Raw genomic sequence first — 20337 nt, 5'->3', positions numbered from 1 at the left:
GGTTAATTTTGACTGATTTGATTAAGAGCTTAGCTCTCTCTCTCTCTCTCTCTCTCTCTCTCTCTCTCTCTCTCTCTCTCTCTCTCTCTCTCTCACACACACACACACACACACACACACTCTCTCTCTCTCTCTCTCTCTCTCTCTCACTCTCACTCTCTCTCTCACTCTCTCACTCTCTCACTCTCACTCTCACTCTCTATATACATATGCATATACCTATATACATACATACATACATACATACATACATACATACATACATATACAATTTATCAAATGTTGAGCCATTTGACTCCCTGACAACTCTAGACAGCTTACAAATCAAAATAATACGAATAAAAATGATACAAATAAATACAAATACAGATAGTACAATAGATTGGAAGGACTGAGCACCAACTATAAAACCCAAGTTATGAGCATGCAGAAAATGTCCTAGTTCAGCTTCAAAATGCCAACTATATATCAGCTAAAACAGTCAGTTTGGTGCTGTGTTCAAAGGAGTCACCAGAAATCAGAAGACTTGAGTTCTACTCCTGCCTCAGGCATGAAGTCAGCTGGATGACCTTGAGCCAGTTATTCTCTCAGTCCCAGGAAGAAAATAAGGGAGGACAAACCATTTCTGAAAATCTTGCCGAGAAGTCAACCTGAACTTGAAGGCACCAAAACATATAAACAAATGAATAAAGAAATAAACCAACTACAACTACAATAGGTCCCACAATAACCCTATCTACAAGGCCTGGGAGAGCCTCAAGATCTTTAACAATTTTTTAAAATGTTACAAATCTTCGTTTGCTATACCCGTAGATGTCTCTGGTTGCTTCCATAACCAGCTATCTGGATAGCAATGTGAACTTATCATCATGATAGTAAGTTTCTAAGAGCAGCCTTGTCCAGCAAGGAGTGGTCTTGAATTATGTTTCAGAGTTTCAGTATGCAGTCTTTAGAAATATTTACTTATAATGTCTATTTTGTGTGTCTTTATCACAGTATGGCCTTGAAAAAGAAAAGAAAAAGTCCATAGGCATCCTATGGGAACTGTGTAGAATTCTTATTCATTTTTCATGGACATGCCAAGATGAATAAAATAAGCAGATTTATGGGAAACTCATTAGAAAATCAGGTTATAACTCTAGTGATTCATTCCAGCTCATAATTAACAGCCTGATCTGAAAAACTACAGTGTACACAACAAAATGAACTAAGCTTTGTGGGGATGAGAGCATTAAGGTTAGCTTAGTATTAATCATGTTCTTTCTTAGGAGAGGTGCTTGAGTTGTTAGTGTGTTTTGAATACTCTGGTGTTATTCTTTCCTTTCAGTACTTCTCCATTTCAGAAACTTGTGGTTTTGTTCAACTTGATGATGAAGATGCAACCATAGTGGCTTCAACTGGGTGATGAACTTTGATTGCTAATAGCCCCCCCCCCTTTTTGCAGTAGTACCGTAAAATTACATATCAATGGAAAGATAATTTAATCAAAAATGTAAAGCAATACGTTTTATGATGGATTTGCTATTAGAATAGCAATTATGAAGAAACACAAAGAAAAAATGAGATATACAAAAATTATCACCATGTCAGTTAATACTTAATTGGGTAACCTTTAGCGCGAATTACAGCCTTACAACATCTTCCCATTGAATGAACCAAGTCTTTTAGTTGTTATAATGTGAAGGAAATGAAGGAAAGCGACCTGATACCAACCTAAGCAAGTTATGCTTCCTTTTTCTGGTTGTTTGGCTATAACTTTTCGTACAGATAATGAAACAAACTTTGTTGCATTACATTCTTGATTAAATTTCTTTCCATTGATGTATAATTTTATGGTACTACTCCAAAAAAAGTCATTAGCCATCAAAGCTCAACAGTATACTTTTCCCAAAAGGTTTCCACACTTTTGGCCACTACTGTATATCGCCCATATTCCATATAATCCCCCCTCCCATTTTCCCATGGCAGAAATTATAGCAGGACTGAAGGCCCGATGTAAAAGATGGCTTCTAGGCCTGACATCTGATTTATTTTAGAGAGCCCAGCAACCGATACAAAATATAACATGCTTGATGAAGAGGAAAAGAGCATTGGTCCTCTAACCTGTGATAGATCCCCTGCAATTCTTTCAGAGACGAGTCTGCATCAGCCATTTCAGTAGACCACAAATGTATCTGCAGGAGAAGACTGATTAATACATTTCATGTATTAATCCCCATTTATAATCCTCCCTCCCAATTTCCCACGGTATTAAATGTGGCAGGCCGGAAGGTCCAGTGCAAAAGATGGCTTCCAGCAGTGGTGGGTTTCAATTTATTTTACTACCGGTTCGCTCATGTGTGGGCGCTTGTGCACCGCTTCTGTGCATGCGCAGAAGCATCCGGGTGGGTGGGCGGAGCCTCCCGCTGCTGCCACTACTGGTTTTCCCAATCCAGGACAAACAGGCAGAAAACCACCTCTTGGTGACTTGTCATTCCAGTTTTCTTGGCCCCAGTTTGAAGCGCAGAAGCCAGTCATTAGGAGAGATGAAGTTCCAGAATTTCATGTTACTGGCAAGAAGTAGGTTGGCTAGGAGATACCGGTGGTCTCTCAGGACTGCCATCCGTTTGCTCCAGCTCTGCCTCACTAGATACCAGTCTGCCTGAACTATGTGGGGAGGGAAAGAGGGTAACCTGGAGTCACGTGATTACTGTGAGAAGAGGCATATATCCATTGGAAGGTTGCAGGTAATAAGGCCGAGGTTTGCAGAGTGCAAAAACTTTACTTTTCCTTTTGGAAAGCTCTTAAACTGATTGATGAGAATTGCATTGATTAAGTGCTGTGACAGCAGAAACAAAGTCTTAGATGCTGCAGATTGTCAGCGATTTCCTTCTCCAGCACATGGATAAATACACCTGGAAACATCTACCTACATACCTATTCTCTCTCTCTCCCTACCTACCTACTGTATTTCTCTCTCTCTTTCCCTCTACCTACCAAACTACCTACTCTCTCTCCCCCTCCCTATCTACGGTATTTCTCTCCCTCTCTCTCTATTTCTCTCTCTCTCTATCCCTCCACCTACCAACCTACCTACTCTTTCTCTCCCTACCTAACTACTGTATTTCTCTCTCTCTCTCTCTCTTTCTATTTCTCTCTCTCTATCCTTCTACCTACCTATCTACCTACACACACTTTCTCTCTCCCTACCTACCTACTGAATTTCTCTCTCTCACTATCTCTCTCTATTCCTCTCTCTATTCCTCTCTATATATATCCCTTTATCTACCTACCTACCTAACTATTCTCTGTCTTTTTCCCCACCTACCTACCCTATTTCTCTCTCTTTCTCTCCCTCTCTATCCCTCTACCTACCTACCTACTTTTTTTTTTAAAAAAAATGCCTCTTCAAAACCTTGGTGGGTCTTATACTCCGGTGCATCTTATACTCCAAAAAATATGGTAATTGCAAAATGTTCCAGACATATTTCTAATGTGCTGACTTAAGTATGTACTTGTATGGATATATTTAGAGAGAGAGAAAGAGACGGTGGGAAATGAGGAACTGAAAGCAATAAGTGTCTGAGAGCTTCAAATGTACACGGGTGTTTGCAGACAGTGACGGTCAGTAATAATGTAGGAAAGAACAAGGAAGTGAAACTATGGAATGTGTATGTCAGTAAAAAAGAAGTATAAGAAATGTGGCTTGAGATGAGAATGGTGTCTTTGCTCTATAGCAGTCCTTGTAGGATCTGCTATGTGTCATTGGACCCCATTGCAATGGTTTGACAATACGAGTTTTCTGTTGTTATTATATCTTTTGCTTCTCTTTTTTGTTCCAAATTATTAGAAACCTCTGATCTTAAAGTAAGATTTATTGCTTGTGGTTTCATTTTTGGTTTTTTCATTCGAATTTTCCTATGACTTCACCTTTTGGTAAGCACAATCAATGGGGAAGGCAGATTCATTCAATCATCGCATTACTAACTGAACAGCTGCAGTGATTCACTTAACAACTGTAGCAAGAAAGATCATCATAAAATGTAGCAAAACTAATAATTGTCTCACTTACCAACAGAAAAGCCGGTTTCAATTGTGGTCGTAAGTCGAGGACTACCTGTACTTACCATTGATTCCAATTTGACTTGGACTTTCTTCTACTTTGATATTTCCTCCAGATAGAGGATCCTGAATTTGTCATCTGCTCTACTTCTTCTGACTTCATCTAGGCCAGTAATGCTGCACTTGAACGTCCCAAATCTAAGACAGTTAAGTAAATAAATAGATAAAAACCATGTTGGATATCTACCTGAACAGAACTGAGGAAAATCAAGGGGTATGTCAAGAAGAGAATGCATCTTCATTACGATCGTAGACTGGCAATAGACTTCACTTTTTACAATATATATAAAAAAAATACTGACATCAATAGTGAATAATAACATCCCTGTTAAGAAAATACATCTTCTCAAACTCTTATGGTCACTCCCTATTTTACATGGGTGAAAAGCCGATAAGTATAGGAGCAAATATAATGTTCCAAAAATTGTTAGAGATATCTCCCAAAAAATTGGTACAAGTTGACATCTATAATTCTGTAACCAATTTTTTTTCTTGTGGGCATTGCAGCAACACAGAATTTTGCTATTGCATGCATGCTAGATGGGTTTGTGTCCTGGAGGAGAAAGCTTATGTAAAAATGCTCTGCCCTCCCGGGCAATCTCTCTAGTAAAGAGAGAATATATGCTGACATATAAACTCTGTACAACTCACAGTACAATAAAACAGGTGAGATATCTTCAACTCCTCCTTTACCACATATACATGACTGCTCTGCTATTGGTGTTCTCTTATACCTGCCCTGGAGGAGCGCTGAGGGAGGGTATGTCAAGGAATCTACATTGCAACGATAAGCTTCAAGTCCCAGCATACTCCGAGGAAAATATAACAGGAAGTATCACATGCCCTAGTTACTTCATAACACACAACAGCGTATGCATCTATTTAGGGCAAATAAAATGCAGGCCCATTTCATGGTGAAATTAGAGCCATTTCTTCCTTCCAGGGAGAACAGCCTTATTATTGACAATGTGAAATTGGCTCTCATCTCATGTTTGCAAAAAAAAGAAGAAAACCCCCCACACTATTGGAATTATGAACCTACTGACAATTACAGGGAGTGTGAAATTGCACCAAAAGAAAAGATCCGGAATTCGCCTTGCAACAAAATAAAACAAAACAATCAGAGGGAGTGCGGAAACGGAAGCTTTTGAACATGTCTGGGTGAGAAAAGCTCACGAAATAAAGGAGGTCTTCAAAAAATTAAAACACAAGCTTTTCTTTGAACGGAGCCAATAAGGAGTAGCCTGAAGCCACCAAATTCTATAGCAGTAGCAAATACTGTAATATGTTTATTACTATTCCGCTTAGATCAGCTAGTAGCTTTCCCATTTTTCTCCCTCTCTCAAAATGCAGTCAATTTCACATAGGTGATGAAAAAATAATCACAATTATTCTTATCCAGTTCCGCTCCGAAGCATTCAACAAATTTCATTGCTAATTCCATTTTTATATGATTTCATACGCACAAACTAGCAGGTTTTTTATGAAGCTGTCGTGCCAAAAATGTACGGCATCTATTTAAGAGTTTATTTACAAGTGGAGATACACGAACTCTAATTAGGGTTGGAGGTTTGGGAAGGGGGAACTCCAATTACCTGTTTTAATGTGCATTTCCAATTTGCTTACCTGGACTTCTCCCCTAAAAGCAAATTAAGCGAAGTCTCTTTCTAGTCAAGCTTAGCTCTTGGTGACTACATGGACATATTCATATAACGTTTGGGGCAATAAGAGGGAAATGGATTGTTACTGTCATTCTCTGGGGAGTTATTCCAGTTTTCTAATTTAGCCTACAACTCTGGGATCTCCTCATGGTCTCCCATCTAAGAAAACATGGTCCTGTCTATTTTATTTTATTTTTTAGATCAATGTTATTAACTAATTATCAGGAAGCAGCCTGAGACCGTTGAACTGTAGCTGAGAGTTGTCAAGCTGCCTCTTGATCAGTTGGTGACCTAACACCACAGAGGACAAATTACTGTAATATTTACTATTAGTTATTGATGGCATCAATCAATTACTCTATCATATCATATCGCATGATGCTTCTGCGCATGCACAGAAGCAGAGGTGGGCTGTTGCCAGTTTCGGCTGAACCAATAATGGCAGTGGTGGGAGGCCCCACCCACCCACCCACCCAGATGCTTCTGCGCATGCACAGAAGTGCCGCAAGTGTGCGGGAGCAAGCAAGGGAGTGTGCCCAAACCAGTAGTACAAGAACTAGCTACCCACCTCTGCACAGAAGCATCTGGGCTGGTGAGCAGAGTCTCCCACCACTGCCACTACTCCAGGGCGAACCGGCAGCAATCCACCTCTGGTAGGAATGGCCTTGGGAGACAGGAGGAATAGCAGTAGTTTACCCACTGGTCTGGTGAATGAAATTTGAATCTGAAGGAGGGATGGAGTGTTCCCCACTTCCTAGTTTTCTGGAAAGTAAAAATAAGAAGGGACAAAAGTGCTTTGAAACATGTATGATTCTGTATAATAATAACCTTTCAATAGAGGTAGCATTAGCACTCACAATTGGTGATTCTCATTTCGATTATCTCAAAGGGCTGACATGAATCTTGCAAGTCTGAAAATACCTCTCCCCTCTCTTACTTCCCTCTCCCACAAACTAGGGAGAGTCCCTTCTGAGATGCTATCTCCATTCCTACCCGTCCTTCAGTCTCAGATTTCATTTATCAGACTCTACTATTATCCTTCTCATCTTTTCTACTACCTTCTCCTATGGGTATCTTATGATTATATTACTCTGTTGTTTGTATGTACATTGAGAGCTTATGCACCAGAGACAAATTTCTTGGTCAGAATACAGTCTTCTCTTCTCTTCTCTTCTCTTCTCTTCTCTTCTCTTCTCTTCTCTTCTCTTCTCTTCTCTTCTCTTCTCTTCCCTTCCCTTCCCTTCCCTTCCCTTCTTTTCCCTTCCCTTCCCTTCCCTTCCCTTCTCTCCCAGAAGAACCATGCTGGTGCAGTGGTTAGAAGGCAATACTGCAATATAACTCACTGTTCAGGAATTCAATTCTGAGCAGCTCAAGGTGGATTCAGCCTTCCATCCTTCCAAGGTCAGTAAAATGAGGATCCAGATTGTTGGGGGCAATATGCCGACTCTGAAAACCACTTAGAGAGGGCTGTAAAGCACTATGAAATGGTATATATATATCTTATTGCTAGTGCCTTGCCTTGCCTTGCCTTGCCTTCCATGCCACGCCATGCCATGCCATGCCATTCCATATCATTCCATTCCATTCCATTCCATTCCATTCCATTCCATTCCATTCCATTCCATTCTATTCTATTCTATTCTATTCTATTCTATTCTATTCTATTCTATTCTATTCTATGTGTTATCTAGGTTGCAACTCTTCCTTTGGTCTCCCAAAGTGATTCCACATACTATTATTAGAGCTTCAATACAGAAGAGATGCTTCCTGGTTCCCACCAAGTGGCAGTTTTGATAGGTGGGGCCCAGGACATCCCCGTCTTGTTGGATGTAATGATATAGGCAGAAACTACTGAGGTATGGTGATCCCTCAAATAACCTAACCTCTTTGCTTGAAGAGCTTTGTAGGTGCCCCAAAGGAATTTTTCCCCCCACTTCAGGAGGCAACTGAACGTTCTTGTTTGTTTGTTTTTTGAGGACGTTTCAGTTCTCATCCAAGAAGCTTCTTCAGCTCTGACAGGATAGTGGGGAATGGAAGGATTTATATTTCTTTCTGACAGCTGGTCATTTGTTTGTTTGTTTATTGGATTTATATTCATTTGCATCCTTTTAGAGGGTCGTTGAAGCCTCTAAAAGGATGCAAATGACCAGCTGTCAGAAAGGAATATAAAGAATCTTGAGAATGAGAATCTCTACAGAATTTTATAGGGCTTTGAGTTGCACCCGGAGCCCCACTCTGAGTCCATGCAGTTGATAGAACAATACTGAGGTATAAGGGGACAAGGTGGCTCAGTGACATAATGATGCTGCAACTTCACAATCAGTTTGGCCCCTTTTGGGATGCTAGGAAGGCTTTTTCCATACTTTATTTTACTTTATCTCTTAGCAGAAATCCGGGAAATTTTTAAGCAAACCTTTTGCAAAACGTTGAGGAATTGGAACTCTCGTACAACTCGCCTCGCACGTCAGCAGCTCTGCCAACACCAGGAAAGATCAATTTCAATGAACTAAATATAGAACTTTCTCACATATAGCAGCTATGGAGATGTTGAGTAAGTGTGTGCAGGTGGGTGGATGGGTGGGTGGATGAATGGGCGTGATTCTTCATGCACACCTAGCGGTCAGAGCTTGGTAAGTGAGGAGGGTGTCAGCCTCTTTGTTAAATAGATACAATACAATGCAATAGTAGAGTTGGAAGGGACCTTGGAGGTCTTCTAGTCCAACCCCCTGCCTAGGCAGGAAACCCTATACCGTTCCAGGCAAATGGCTATCCAACATCTTCTTAAAGACTTCCAGTGTTGGGGCATTCACAACTTCTGGAGGCAACTTCTGTTCCACTGATTAATTGTTCTAACTGTCAGGAAGTTTCTCCTCAGTTCTAAGTTGCTTCTCTCCTTGATGAGTTTCCACCCATTGCTTCTTGTCCTGCCCTCAAGTGCCTTGGAGAATAGTTTGACCCCCTCTTCTTTGTGGCAACCCCTCAGATATTGGAACACTGCTATCATGTCTCCCCTAGTCCTCCTTTCTCTTAAGCTGGACATACCCAGTTCCTGCAAGTGATAGATAGAAAATTATAGGGAGAGCCAGGTGAGATGGATATTGATGATGTGTCTTTGAGTCTTCACATTCAAAAAATTGTAGAAAGCAAGGGTTGAAGTAGACTTTGGAGATCACCCAAACCAACTCTTGACTGAGCTAAGGAGTCCATAGCAGTAATGGCTAACCATGTGCCAAAAACACGCATGCACACATGACAGTGTGTGTGTGTGCCCGCACCCATAATGTGTGTGTGTGATACCCCCTGCCCCCCATTTTGGGATTAGTAGGCCTCCCTACAGCCTCCTGGGACCAAAAACAGGCCACTGGAGGGAGAGCGCCATCACCGACCCCCCCCCACGCATGCATGCATGACCTCACTACACCCCGCACATGCATGTGTGACCCCATGCACGTGTGTGCATCTCCCACATGTGCCATGCCCCTTGGGCATGCGTGGCAGAGACCCAAAAATCAGATGACCTGTGGGAGGCGCTCACACATGCATGGTGGAGCTGAGCTGGTGTGACGGCTTTTCATGCCCAGAGAGAGGGCTCTGTGTGCCACCTTTGGCATGCATGCCATAGGTTCGCCATCATGGGTCTATAGCATTCTTGAGAGATGGTCGTCCTGCCTCTGTTTCAACACCTCAAGCAAAAGAGAATTCAGCTAGCTAACCTAGCAATGATGAACCTACCTAGTTGGGTATTGAAACATCTTCAAGAAAACAACCAAGGTCAGAGAACACCAAGGGCCCCTCTTCATTTCCATCCTGAGCTACAAATATTTTCCTTTAAAATAGAATTCATCACCTATGAAAGTGTGAAGAATCCTCAAAGAAAGCCAATTGTGGACAATACAACCACAAGCTGTATGTTTGAAGCTTTCCTGGAAGGTGACCCTGGCTTGTATATTCTACACTAGCTGATAACCCGGTTGTTGCCTGGATATTTATTTATAGGGGGAAAATGTCCGGACAAGATGTCATTTCTAATGTTGGATTTTCCCCCTTACTAGAGGGACCCCCCTTGTGGAGTACTGTGAAGCCGTTACCATGGCAACTCCACTGCACTGCCCAGTAGAAGCCATTTACAACAGTACAGTAGAAGACATTTTAAGGCACAACAGGCTGTATCTTAACAGAACACACACACCTCAAGGGGTTTTGGGGTGTCTTACCCCCACAGTATTTGTTTCCAGAGGGCAAGTCATCTGTGTACCAAGTTTGGTTGAAATTGCTCAAGGCGTTCCAGAGTTATGCTGGAACATACACACACAGAGTGGGCGAGGGGTCTTTACCGGCCGCCTTGAAAGAGGCGGTTGTGAGACCCTTACTCAAGAAGCCTTCCCTGGACCCAACGGAGCTAGCCAATTATCGTCCTGTCTCCAACCTTCCCTTTTTAGCGAAGGTTGTAGAGAGTGTGGTGGCCCAACAGTTCCCACGTCACCTGGAGGAAAATGATTATCTAGACCCGCGCCAGTCCGGCTTCCGACCCGGGCACAGCACGGAGACGACCTTGGTCACGTTGGTTGATTATCTCTGGAGGGCCAGAGATAGGGGTTGTTCCTCTATCCTGGTCTTATTAGATCTCTCAGCGGCTTTTGATACCATCGACCATGGTATCCTTTTGCACCGGCTGGAGGGGCTGGGGGTTAGGGGCACCATTCTATGGTGATTCGACTCCTACCTCTCCGGCCGGACGCAACGTGTGTTGGCAGGGGAGCAGAGGTCGACCCTGAGCCCCCTCACTTGTGGGGTGCCACAGGGGTCGGTCCTCTCGCCTCTCCTGTTCAACACATATATGAAGCCGCTGGGCGAGATCATTCGTGGTTTTGGGGTGGGATATCATCTGTACGCTGATGATATGCAGCTGTACATTTCCACCCCGAACCACCCCAACGAGGCCGTCGAAATGATGTCCCGGTGTTTGGAAGCCGTACGGGTCTGGATGGGTGACAACAGACTCAAACTCAACCCCTCCAAGACGGAGTGGCTGTGGCTTCCGGCCCCCCCGGTTCAACCAGTTGCTTCCATCTCTGGCCATTGGGGGCGAGCAACTGGCCCCCATGGAGCAGGCGCACAATTTGGGCATCCTCCTGGATGCCCGGCTGTCCATGGATGACCATGTAACAGCCGTGGCGAGGGGGGCGTTCCACCAGGTTCGCCTGGTGCGCCAATTGCGCCCCCTATTGGACCGGGATGCCTTACGCACAGTCACCCATGCGCTGGTGACGTCCCGCCTAGACTACTGCAATGCTCTCTACATGGGGCTTCCCTTGAGATGCACTCGAAGACTACAGTTGGTCCAGAATGCGGCCGCCCGGGTAATTATGGGGAGTACTAGATACTCCCATGTAACACCTCTCCTGCGCGAGCTGCACTGGCTTCCTGTGGCCTATCGGGTGCGTTTCAAGGTTTTGATTACCATCTTCAAAGCGCTCCATGTCACGGGACCTAGCTACCTGCAGGATCGCATCCTGCCCCATACATCCCTACGACCAATCCGCTCTCACATAGAGGGACTTCTCCGGGTGCCGTCCACTAAACAATGCCAGAGGGCGACACCCAGGAGTAGGGCCTTCTCTGTGATGGGCCCAGCCCTTTGGAATGACCTCCCCCTCGACATTAGGATTACCACCGACCTCCGCTCCTTCCGTTCAAAACTCAAGACCCACCTTTTTCAACTCTCTGGCCTGGCTCAACCATAATTCCATCTTATTCCTCCTGACAGTCTTTTTAAATCAGTAATTTTAAACTGGGGTATTTTAATTCCTAATCTCATTACTATTATTTTATGTATTGTAATGGTTGTTACCTCCTCCGTGTAATATATTTATGTGCTTTTATTTATTGTACGCCGCCCCGAGTCCCTTGTGGAGAGGGAGCGGCTAACAAATCAAATAAATAAATAAATAAATAAAACACAGAGCCACTTTTATCAAGAGAGATTTTGAGATACATCTCTGCATGGAACACAAGGCTGTACCATTAGAATAGGAGATGTGTTGGCCATTTCATACATTTTGCTTCTTCACCCCCCACACAACAGATCCAGTTTTTCCATTTCTCTGCCAGGTATCAGATTCAACCAAGGATTATATCATTCGTTTCTGCTATTGTTTGGGCCTTGTTTGGCACAAGTATCTCTCTTTGAGATAGTGATGTAATTGCCACTTTTGGCCAGGAGCCAGGAGCAGGAGTGGAAATGTGACAATTACTTGAGGTAGTCTATCACAGCCGCCTGGAAAGTCATGTTATTTTTAATGGGCTTTGCACGGCTTGAATCCTCAAGCTGATTATACACTCTGTACTGTACGAGGGAGATAAATGGAACGGCTTCCAAATTCTAATTGGGAAAACTCATCCTAACTTATATTCTTCCCAAGAATGCATAATTAGGGCTCCTTATTAGAGTCAATAGGAATGCTTTAAAACTCATTGAATATGGGTTAATCTTGGTTACACTCAAAATGCCACCTGTTCGTTTCTTGCTCTTTCTGCTTTGTTGAAAGAAAGGAGTCCCGGTTATATTCGTTTTGGTTTCAACGCAGTAGCTAATCCTTTGGTATTCAGTTTCGTCTTTTGAATATGCAATTGGCTTTGGAACAGTTCCCATTACTCAGACCATCAGTGCAAACGTTGGGGGTGGGGGAAGCTGAGTATTGTTTCTTTCGATGTCTTCATTGCTCAGCGAAGAAAGAATGGGGATGGGGTGGCAGCACAAAAAATAGGAGAGACGAATTTCCACTGGGAGAAAGCCAGGCGCTGCCAACTAGCTCAGACGTACAGAGCAGGGTGTGGAAAGATTTAAACGGCTGCGAAAAGCAGAAATGCTGATTCCGGGCACTGCTGAGAACCGATATGGCCATGCGCTGGATTCACGATTTAATGACCCTGAAAAGAAAGCTACTTACTGCTGCAGCTCACAGCAGTGGGGAGAGCCAGCAGGGACAGTTTCTAAGCCAGGATGTTGTGGAAAGGGTTCTTTCCCCCCCTTTACTAATTTCACCATTGTTGCAAATGCAAAAGAGGTTTTCATGCCGGCGAGCTTCCAGGCCTGCGTTCAACTCCACGGTCCTCTGCTACTTACGATTCGAATACTCAGGAGGAGGGCAGAGGGAGGGGAATGCATATTTTTTTTAATTTGCATTTCCCCCTGTTTCTACTCCTTAGCTTCATACGAGAGTTGAAAGCCAGTTTTCCTTCAAGTTCAGTACTTTGCCAAGTTCTCCGCTGTAGATCTGAGCTTGGATGGAAATTAGTCCTGAAATGTTCAGCATAGACTGGAGAGGGGTATACACAGCGATGCCCATTGTGTTAAAGCGAATTTTCTGGGAAACAAATACATAAACATAAATGTTCATGCAGCTTTTTGGAAAAGAAGATTTCAGAATAACAGAATAACAGGGTTAAAAGGAACCTTGGGGGGGGGGGAGTCATCTGGTCCAACTCCTTACTCAAGCACAATTTCAGACAAATTGTTGTCCAGTCTCTTCTTTAAACATTCCAGTATTGAAGAGCTGAAGAAGCTTCTTGGATGAGAAGTGAAAAGTCTTCAAAGAAAAAACAAGAAGTCCAGTTGCCATCAGGAAAAAAAAACCACTTTTGGGAAAACCATGACCTGAATGACTGAGGATGTCTACAGACTTTCAGGATTGGAGTACCCATAATTTCTGAAGGGAAGTTGTTCAACTGATTAATTGTTCTATAGTAACTGTCAGGAAATTTCCCCTTAGTTCTAGTTTGGTTCTCTCCTTCATTACTTTCCACCTATTGTTTCTTGTTCTACCCTCATGTGCCTTGGAGAATAGTTTGACTCCCTCTTCTTTGTGGCAACCCCTGAGATATTGGAACACTGCTGTCATGTCTCCCCTTGTCCTTATTTTCATTAAACTAGACATACCCAGTTCCTGCAACCGTTCTTTGTATGTTTTAATCTTCAGTCCCCTGATCATCTTTGTTGCTCTTCTCTGCACTCTTCCTAGAGTCTCAACATCTTTTTTATATTGTGATGACCAAAACTGGATGCAATATTCCAAGTATTCTCTTACCAGGAGTATATGATATATGGAGAGAAATAGGGCTCTTCCTTAGGATGGGGTCCAAAATGTCAAAATGGCAATCTTTGATTGCACAGGTGGCCATTATTTAACTATTTTGACTCTGCCCCTTTGCTTCAATTCCATCTCACCACTGAGGTAGAGTTGTTCTGCGTTACGCTTTTAATACATATAATTTTTTAAAATCATTTGAAAGATTCTTCAGGCTTCATATTCCCTCCCTCAAATATCTCCACACGGGCAAGGCCAGTTAGCTTCAAGAGGTAGTTTCTGGAGCAGAGGGCTGTGAGAACCATGAATCTTGGACTCTACAACCAGGTTAACTGAAATAAGTCATATGGATACATCTGGAAGGATGCCATGATAGGAGATAACAGGTCATGCAATGAGATGAGTAAAACAAGTTGCACAGTTATTTAACTTTTCATGTCCTGTCCTGTTCAGAAATAAGCTTTTATAATAGCAATAGCACTTAGACTTATATACTGCTTCACAGCAGTTTACAGAGTCGGCCTATTGCCCCCAGCAATCTGGATCCCTAATTTTACTGACCTTGGAAGGATGGAAGGCTGAGTCAACCTTGAGCCTATGAGACTCGAACTGCCAAACTGCTGGAAGATGGCAGTCAGCGGAAGTAGCCTGCAATACTGCATTCTAACCACTGTGCTACCATGTCTAATAAGTCTCTATAACCGTGATGGCGAACCTACGGCAGGCATGCCACAGGTGGCACATGGAGCTATATTTGCCAGCACAGGAGCCCTTGGCAGTGCTCAGCTCTGGCACACATGTGCGTGCTGCCCAGCTGATTTTCGGCCTTCCGGAGGGCCAGGGGAGGCCATTTTTGCCCTCCCCAGGCTTCAGGAAAGCCTCAGGAGCCTAAAGAGGTTGAAAAACGCTCAACGCCAAAACTAGAAGTTTGGGAACGAATGTCTGGTTGGTCCATTGGGCCTGTTTTTCGCCCTCCCCAGGCTCCGGAGGTTTTCCTAAAGCCTGAAGAGGGTGCAAAATGGCCCAACGGGCAAACCGGAAGTTTGAACCTGAGGGAAGGGCGTTTTCGCCCTTCCCAGGCTTCAGGAAAGCCTCCAGAGCCTGGAGAGGCTGAAAACTCCCCACACACACACATGCGGGGGTCACTCATGCATGCACAGATGGGTGGGAACAAGTGCGCATGCGATAGCATTTGCACACACAGTATCGGCACAGTAAAGGTTAGCCATCATTGTTCTATAGGGCTGGAAGGGATCTTGAAAGTCTTCTACTTCAACCCCTGGCCCAAGCAAGGAAACCTTACACCATCTCGTACAAATGGTGCCCAACCTCTTCTTCTAAACTCCAGTGATGGAGTACCCACAACTCCAGGAGACAAACTGTTCCATTGATTAATTGTTCTCAATGTTAAAAAAAATCCCTCCTTATTTTGAGGTTGGATCTCCCTCTGATGAACTTCCAGCTATTGCGTCTTGTCCTGCCCTCGTATGGTCGTTTGGAGAATAAAGATGCTCTCTTGTGACAGCCCTTCACGCATTGGAAGACCGCTATCCATTCTTTCCTAAGCCTTTTCTTTGGTAGGTTAAAGAAAGATGCCTACTTCCCTTAGCCATTCATAATATGATTTAGCCTCCAGATTCCTTATCATCTTTTTACTTTCCTCTGCACTTTTTTTGAGGATCTCAGCATCAAAAGTCAAGTCTCACGTCTTCCGTTCCCCCTGTGGACTCATCACAATATTTGTCCAGAGGAGACAACCTCCTAGGAAATCTTCTATCCCTTTCACTACCTTCTCCTGAATATCTCTCTGTGCTTTGAAGTCCGCCAACCCTGCAGGCAAGTGATTCAACAGTTGTCCTACACAAAGGATCTCTCGCAGCAGAATCTCTCTCCCTCTTTCTTCCTCTGATCAAAAACCCCTCCTGCGCGCCTCTTGAGACAGCTCTTTTGCCAAGGCATTGGATTCGGAGTTGTAACCTTTTGTTCAAATGATCATGGTCAGAAGAGAACGGCTTGTGGGGTTTCTGCCAAGTGGCAACGATGGAAACTTGAGATTTTTTTTGTGGAGTTAAAAAACAACAACATTTTTCTCTTTTTCTAAAGGTATAATAGTAGGGGACTGGAGGGTAAAACATATGAAGAACAGTTGCAGGAATAGGATATTTCTGGTTTAATGAAAGAAGGGCTATAGGTGACACGACAGCTGTGTTCCATTATCTAAGGGGCTGCCACAAAGAATTAACAGATTAACAGAGTTGGAAGGGACCATCTAGGTCATCTAGTCCAACCCCACCACTCAAGCAGGAGACCTTACACCATTTCTGAAAAATGGCAGTCCAATTTCTTCTTGCAAGTCTCCAGTGATTAAGCTCCCACAACTTCCAAAGGTAAGCTGTTCCATTGGTTAATTGCTCTCACTGTCAGAAAGTTCCTCCTTATTTCTAGATTGAACATTTCCTTGGTCAGATTCTATCTATTGTTCCTCTTCTGGCCTTAAGGTGCTTTGGAAAATAGCTTGACCCCCTCCTCTCTGTGGCAGCCCCTCAAATATTGGAACACTGCTATCATGTCTCCCCTGGTCCTTCTCTTCACTAGACTAGCCATGCCCAGTTCCTGTAACCATCAATCTTTTTTTCCAAAGCACCTGAGGGTAGGACAAGAAGCAATGGATGGAAACTAATCAAGGAGAGAACCAACCTAGAAATAAGGAGGTATTTCTTGTCAGTACGAACAATTAGCCAGTGGAACAGTTTGCCTCCAGAAGTTCTGGGTGCTCCACGGTGGTAGGATGCTACTAGTTTAACAACCGGTTCAGTGAGCATGCGCTTCACATGCGGGCCTAAAGTGCTTGCGCACAGCGCTGAAAATGGAGCATTTAGGAGCTCAGCTGTTTACCTTCCAAGTCAGCAATAGTAAGTAAAATAGTGAGGGGGGGGGGAAATCAGCTGTGCTGAGCGATTGAGATGAGCTAGAAAGTAGGAAATAAAGGACAGGATAGGGCAGGAACGGGGGGGGGGGGAACTGATCATTGGAGCTACCGATTCGCCCGAACCGGTCTGAACCGACTGAGTACTACCTCTGGTATTCAGCTGGTTCATCATTGAACCGGTTGAATATTCATCACTGGAGGCTTTAAAGAAAAAAATGGATAACTCTCTGTCTGAGATGGTATAAGGTTTCCTGCTTGACAAGGAGGTTGGATGAGAAGACCTCCAAGTCCCTTCAAACTTTATTATTATTTTATTCTCTTAGTACTCCTTGGTCGAATATAGTTTTGATGTGAGAAGTCGTATAGTTAGACGACATGATGTGGAATGATTTGGGAGGATGGGACGATACCGTAAAAATTCTCATTTCTGCTGAATTAAAAAAAAAATCAAGGCTTTCATGCTGCTTTCAAAAGTATTTATTTGAACAGCTCACCAACTGTGCTGTTACTGATGGATGTAGCAAGGCTTTAAAACACCAACAGCAAAGCAGAAATCAAGACACCGTCTCTCCCTTTTTAAATGGAAGAGTCTCTGGGGGATTAAAAAAAAAAAAACCAAGCTTATTGATTAGTAAGAGAAAACTAGAAATATTGTTCAAAATCTACTTCACTCTCTGTAATAATTTGTCAAGAAATTCCTGTAGGTGCACAGGTGGGGTTCAGTCTGTTCGCACCTATTTGGGAGAACCAGTTGTCAACTTTCTAAGCAGTTGGGAGAACCGGTTGTTGGAAGAAATCTCATTTTGTTTTTTTCCCACTTTACAGGATGTAATCCTGTAAGGAAGGCAGGAAGGAAACATTCTGGTGTTGCTTCTAGCCTAATCTCTATTGCCCTGCTTACAGAAACTGACTCTCTGGTTAACCCTTATTACATTGTAACACCTAAGATGAAGCGCCCATCAATGTAAGTGACGTTGAGTTGGCCATGCCCCCCCAGTCACATGACCACCGAGCCATGCCTACACAGCTGGTCATTAGGATAGAGAACCGCTTGTTAAATTATTTGAATCCCAGCACTGTGCGCAAGCCAGCTTCTCTACCAAAACCTCATATGCATGCAGATATGTGTGTGAGAGAGTTTGCACTACATCTGTGTACAGACAGAAAAATACACATGGGAGAATTGCTCGCTAAGGGAACATATACATACTAGTTAAGCTAACATTTCAATATTAGTACTTTGAATTGATCTCAGATTCAGACTGACAGGGAACATCGTTCCTTAGGTTTGAATTCTTCTGGTGTGGTGAGTGAGAGATAGGATTTAGCAGGCAGTCCACTCAAAAATTTAAAAGGGAAACACACCACTCTATGAGCACTGAACTAAATTGGAAGAGAAGGCAACATGAACATGGATTTGAACAATGAAAACTAGGAGAATTGCCATTCTAAAAATCAGATATATCTATGTTATATATGTATGTGTATATTTATTTGAGGGATGTGGTGGCTCAGTGGCTAAGACACTGTGTTTGTCAATCAGAAAAATCGGCAGTTTGCCAGTTCAAATCCCTAGCGCCGCATAACGGAGTGAGCTCCCGTTACTTGCCCCAGCTTCTGCCAACCTAGCAGTTCAAAAGCATGTAAAAAATACAAGTAGAAAAATAGGAACCACCTTTGGTGGGAAGGTAACAGCGTTCTGTTTGCCTTCGGTGTTTAGTCAGGCCAGCCACATGACCACGGAGACGTCTTCGGAAAGTGCTGGCTCTTTGGCTTTGAAATGGAAATGAGGGTTTGAAAGGAGATAAGGTGTGGCTTATTATTGTGAAGGTTTAGCTCAGTGACGTGCTGTGATGTTAATGGCTGGTGAGGTTGGTGACGTCATCAGGAAGACGGGGAATGGGACCACGTGTGCTGGAGGCACACATTTCTGCCTCCGCCCTCCGCAGCTCCCGGGCGCGCACGGATGGAGATAGGCAGAATGGCGCTGAGGTGATCCGGCGGGCAAGCGACCGAGGATCGGGCTGCCTCGCTCGCTCTTTCGTCCGCCCGGATCGCCTCGGTGTCGCTGTGGCTACCTCCGTCCGTGCTGATGTTGTCGGCGCTCCCAGATGACGTCATCCGGAAACGCCGACATTCTGCCGGGCGCGCATGGATGGAGGTAGGCAGAATGGCACCGAGGCGATCCGGCGGGCGAGCGACTGAGGATCGGGCTGCCTCGCTCGCTCTTTCGTCCGCCCGGATCGCCTCGGTGTCGCTGTGGCTACCTCCGTCCGTGCTGATGTTGTCGGCGCTCCCAGATGACGTCATCTGGAAACGCCGACATTCTGCCGGGCGCGCATGGATGGAGGTAGGCAGAATGGCACCGAGGCGATCCGGCGGGCGAGCGACTGAGGATCGGGCTGCCTCGCTCGCTCTTTCGTCCGCCCGGATCGCCTCGGTGTCGCTGTGGCTACCTCCGTCCGTGCTGATGTTGTCGGCGCTCCCGGATGACGTCATCCGGAAACGCCGACATTCTGCCGGGCGCGCATGGACGGAGGTAGGCAGAATGGCGCCGATCCGATCCAGCGGGTGAGCGACCAAGGATCGGGCTGCCTCGCTCGCTCTTTCGTCCGCCCGGATCGCCTCGGTGTCGCTGTGGCTACCTCCGTCTGTGCTGATGTTGTCGGCGCTCCCGGATGACGTAATCTGGAAACGCCGACATTTCTGCCTCCACCCTCCGCAGCTCCCGGACGGAGGTAGCCACAGCGACACTGAGGCGATCCGGGCGGACGAAAGAGCGTGCAAGGCAGCCCGATCCTTGGTCGCTCGCCCGCCGGATTGGATCGGCGCCATTCTGCCTACCTCCATCCATGTGCGCCCGGCAGAATGTCGGCGTTTCCGGATGACGAAGGCACAAAAGCGACTGTCGACTGTCGCTTTCGTGCCTTCGTCATCTGGGAGCGCCGACAACATTTCTGCCTCCGCCCTCCGCAGCTCCCGGGTGCGTCCGGATGGATGTATAATATTATAATATTATAGTATATAATATTATATACTATTATTTCATGAAGAGAGGTGAGGCTCCGCCTCCCTTGCCTCCACTGACCGCACGTCACTGGTTTAGCTATATAAACACCATTTTAAAGGGAATAGTACTCTGAAAATCCTGTAATGCTGAGCTTCTAACAACAACAACAACAAAAAAAGAAGAAATGTTTTTCTCAGACACATGAAAAGGATGCAGAATGGTTTCTGTCCTAATACTTAATTTGATATATTTGTGCTGTGTTTAAAAACATTGTTGATAAATTTCCACTATACCCTTTCCTTGGAGTGTTTTATTACTGGAAGTGAATTTATGCACAAAACCCAAAACATTTGGAAATGTTATCATGAATTATGTTATCATGAAATTGTCTATTTGCCTTAGTGCTCAAACAGTTTGCCAAAATCTTCAATGAGTGGTTTGACTTCCAACCCTTTTTTTACACATTTGCTCACAAGTGTGATGTGCCAAAATTTAGTTCAACATAGGAATGCAATCCAGGAGGAAGAGAAAGAAACCTTCAGGGAGGAG

The sequence above is a fragment of the Natrix helvetica genome (genome assembly GCF_964273705.1).
Source record: "Natrix helvetica genome assembly, chromosome: 3".
Taxonomy (NCBI): Eukaryota; Metazoa; Chordata; class Lepidosauria; order Squamata; family Natricidae; genus Natrix; species Natrix helvetica.
This window is presented reverse-complemented; position numbering follows the sequence as displayed.